This window comes from Erithacus rubecula (genome assembly GCF_903797595.1).
Source record: "Erithacus rubecula genome assembly, chromosome: 2".
NCBI classification, from domain to species: Eukaryota; Metazoa; Chordata; class Aves; order Passeriformes; family Muscicapidae; genus Erithacus; species Erithacus rubecula.
Genome location: NC_136685.1, coordinates 33,544,173 through 33,548,668, shown reverse-complemented (window position 1 = coordinate 33,548,668; position 4,496 = coordinate 33,544,173).

Sequence of the window (4,496 nt, the reverse complement as noted above, 5' to 3'; positions counted from 1 at the left end):
ACATAATATCTATATCACAGTCATGATTTTACTGACTTTCAGTCACTGCTAAATATTTTTCAGGCTTTATGGGAATTTTTTCCATCTTTACTATATAGTTAATGAGCACAGAGGTCTATCAAATGCCCATTGTTCTCAAATGATTGTCTTTGGGAACTCAAGGGATGCTTGCTGGCTTTTTTTGTGGAAGGAAGATAATTAACTTATTTGAAGAAAAGCATATTGGAGCCGGGGACACTTACAGGGTTTCCAACAGTTTGTGGTGGGTTTTCTGAAACATAATTTTTCTTCTCAGCTGCAGGATTGGGTCAATGACTCCTGATGAAAATAGTGAAGTGACTAGAACATGATTTCTTTCTCTAGAAGGTTGTAATAACAAGACTGTATCATCTCTATGACTTGTCTGTCTCTATACCTGAGGAAAGGGATGGCCTTGTGTTAATAAAAGGGAGGCATTATGAACAAACACAATGTGTTGCTTGATCTTTCACATCATCATATAACAGCATATCCTCTGCACCTCTCTATGTTACCCTGTGTGTAAAGGCCTGTAAATGTGTGTGAATAATTAGATGTCAATCGTCCTGGGGAGTAGTTTTTCAGTTTAGTGACAGAAGAAATGCTGAGCTACCAAAGCAAATGGGAAGCAGGAAGTAGAAATTCCTAGGAAGAGCAGGGTCTCCATGATGTGGGAATTCACAGTCCTTCTAGGAAAGGGTGTAGGCTGGCCAAGAATGGATGTCTGGCAGATGTACAGACTGTGTTCTGTGAATGAGACCTCTCAGTATTTTGAAATACTGCCATGCCCATGTCAACTTCTATCCAGAACTGCACAGAAAAGACACTATGACAGCCTGAACCAAAGAGCTTCTTTGCTAGGGGAACACTGGCTTTCCATTCTGGTCCCATTTAAGTGTTCTGTAGAAGCTGCTGATGTGAGTTAAGTATTTATTAGCTTAGAAAAGACTTTTGCAACATAGTCCCTCATGCTTTCATTGCTTTGAGCTGTTACAATGGATGGGTTTGATACTCAAAGCCTTCTTTTGTCTAGAGGAGCACTTTCATTCTGGTTTACAGAGGACTTACTTTCTAAGAAAGGATTTGTAAAAAGTTGTTTTCAGTCTTACTCGCCTTAGAAGGCTGTTACCATTACTAATACAGGTCTTCCAAGTGAAATATCTGCCTGCCTAGCAGCAGCTGATTAGGTTTAAGGACCTATTTGATCCTCCTTTTTACCTTTCTGAACCTTTGATATATGCTCCAGATAATGACTTATGCTGCTGTTGTGCTTCTGCAGAGGTCAGGAAAGAGTCCTGCCATTTAAAGTGCTCATGAGATGACATGAATTCCTCAGTCTGTGGAAACTCAAAGCCCCAGATACTGGATCAAATCATCCTTATGGCAGTGCTGTTGAAGGATGACCTTTGAAGAGTCTGCTTAAGGACCTCCAAATCACGTTTACTTTCCCTCTTTTCCAGATGTTCATAATCTCAGGCAACTACAAAAGAGTCTGGACAGCCACCTTAGTCAGAGATGTCTCCTCTGTTTCATGCTGAGCAAGCAAGGTCACTGCAGGACCTCCTTGCTCCTCAAAATCTCAACCTGAGTATGCCTTGTGGTGTTTAGCTCTATTTAATCCCTTTGCCCCTCAGCCCACTCTCCTGGGTGGTGGTAGATACCTTAAACTCTCTAACAGAGAGTTTAGGAAGTTTCCAGCTTCCTAGCTGAAAATAACTCTTTTCTGAAAGCATCCTTTGGCTTTCTCTCTAAAGGATTAGCCACAAAATATGTGTTTATAAGGGACTGGAGCCCAAGAACTACAGCCAGGCGAATGGTGGATGACTCTCATTCTGGAAAGTTTTATGCCAGGAGTTCTAGCAGAAATCTCAAATATTTATTCTTAAGAAGACAAGGTTTCTTAAGTTCATCAACTTACATTTTTCTTTATTATCCATTATATGATCTGTGACCCAAAATATTGACCATAAGTGAAAAGAGGGGAAAGAGAGGAAGATGCATATAAAGTTTTTTTCATTATGATATTGAAAGATTTTCATTTTAGTTAGATGGATGAGGCAAATGCATATTACTTATAGGAGACATAAAAATTCTAAGTACTGTTTTATAAAAAGAAATATATATTTATATATTTCTCAGGCTCACTCTCTGTTTGGGAAACCTTGATTTATTTTAAAATGGTTTGTATATGATGAATATTTTCTGAATTTCTTAAAGCTTTCACATACTTTATGATTAGAACCTGGGTAAGTCAAAGTAGTGGATTTTCTTGGGCTGCAGGTCAGGTCTTGTAGTTTTAACACTGTGTTTATGATGCTCCTATTTGCCATTTCTCATCATCTTGCTGGTATAGACCACTGGTGAACATGAGCTGCTTTTCTCTCTTTGTGACCTTCTGATGTGCAGAGTTTTGTTGTTCATAAACTGTAATATGAGAGGGTTGTGAGAGAATTGGATAGTCTCTCTTCAGAGTCTTATCCAGGGTGGATGGATCAGTATGACAAAGGCTATATAAACCTTAGAACTTCTGAATTATTCAGGCATTTTCAAAGACTTTTCTTTACTGTCTGAATTATTAATCTTGTTCACTTATGCCTTTAAAGAACAGTGAAATTAAAAGTTGAGCATGAAAGCAGTGACATTCTTTTCATATTTTGCCAACTGCAGGTTTGATTCTGCTTCCTGATAGCTCTAAGTGTATATTTGTAGCTCATCCTCAGAATTTCCTGTGGTTTGAAATTCTTTTGCTGACATGAAAACAGTTATGATTTGATAAACAGAACAGTTGAAACTGGTAATACATAAAGCAGTTGGACTTATTAATATGACTCAGAAACAGGATAGAAGTAAAAGGTGCCATTTCCTATGTGTGAATGGAAAACCTATGAAATTGAGGTCTGGGAATCTCCTGTGATTGCATCTGCAGACTGTGAAAATAGCAGTATCCACTTAGAGACACTGACTTGAAGGACCTGAAGACAGATCCAGTGTTGTGCCAGCAGCAAATCTACGTGAAGTTATTTTGTACAAGGAATTGCTATTGATGTAATGAAACAGATAAATGCTCAGAAACTGTCTCTTTGGGAAACTGTTGTTTTTTTTAAAGGGATGGATGGCAGGAGAAGGGATATTTCCTAGCCTTTTAGTGAAAGAGTCCTAGAAATAAGAAACCTATATTGAATGTGTATGGCAAGATTTTGGTAGCAGGAAGCTGCAGGGGTGGCTTCTGTGAGAAAGTGTCAGAACTTTCCCATGTCTGACACAGCCAATGTCAGCTGGCTCCAGGATGGACCCACAGCTGGTCAAGGCTGAGCCCATCAGGGGTGGTGGATGTGCCTCTGGAATAACAGACTTAAGATGGGGGGAAAAACCTGTTTAACAATCTGGAGCAGTGGAAGAACATGAAGGATCTTCTGTCTGAGTAGGAGGGAGCAGCAGACAATGTGATAAACTGACCACAACCGTCAGTCCTTGTCCTCCTGCAGCCCTGTGGGGGAGTAGGTAGAAAAAAACTGGGTGTGAAATTGAGCCCAGAAAGAAGAGAGAGGTGGGGAGAAGGTGTTTTAAATGTATTTTTATTTCTCATTAGCCTACTCTGATTTGATTGGTAATAAACTAAACTAATTTCCCTTAGCTGACTCTGTTTTGCCCATGATGGTAACTGATGAGTGATCTCTCCTTGCCCTTATCTCAGCCCAGACTTTCATTATACTTTCCCTACTCTATCCAGTTGAGATGGGGAAATGATAGGGTGGATTTGGTGGGCACCTGGCAGCCAGCCAAGCTCACCTACTAGAAAATTCTATGATTTATGTCCAAAATGAAGCATTTCAGTATTGTGAAGGGAAATACCGGATTGAAATGTGAACTTACAGCTGAATCCATTTGTTTCAAAATGTATGTTCACAGAAAAATATTGTTTAAGGGTGATGCAAATCTTAAAACATATTCAAGGCATAAACATTTCCTAAATTATTAGGAAAGCAGATTTTCTGAGAAAAAACCTTTGCACATCTTTTATGTGGAGCCTGCGGAGCAGCAAATATGAAGATTCCCATTGTATTCTCACCTCTGTTAATGTCAGTCAAGTTCAAATCCATTGAACTTAAGGGATTTAAACTAATAAAAAACTTGTTTGAGGACAGAAACAGGCTTAAAGCTTAGTACTATGACAACCTGAGAACCACAACACATTGAAACTGAAAGCAAGTCCATGTTTTCAATAGTAAGGCATGAACATTGCAAAGGCAAACAGTTACAAATAGGCAATACTGATTGAGTTGTTAAATTTACATAGAAAATACAACTAACTCTCTTTCAGGGGAGTTAGGTTGTATGGTCTCCATTAATTGGAATACACACAGTTAGAACTAATAAGCAAAGAAACAAACAAATATCAGTGACATGACTATTTTTGTGTCACAGCAATTCCCCTGCCAATTGTTTATTCCCTCATTGTTGCTGGTTTTTTACCCTCT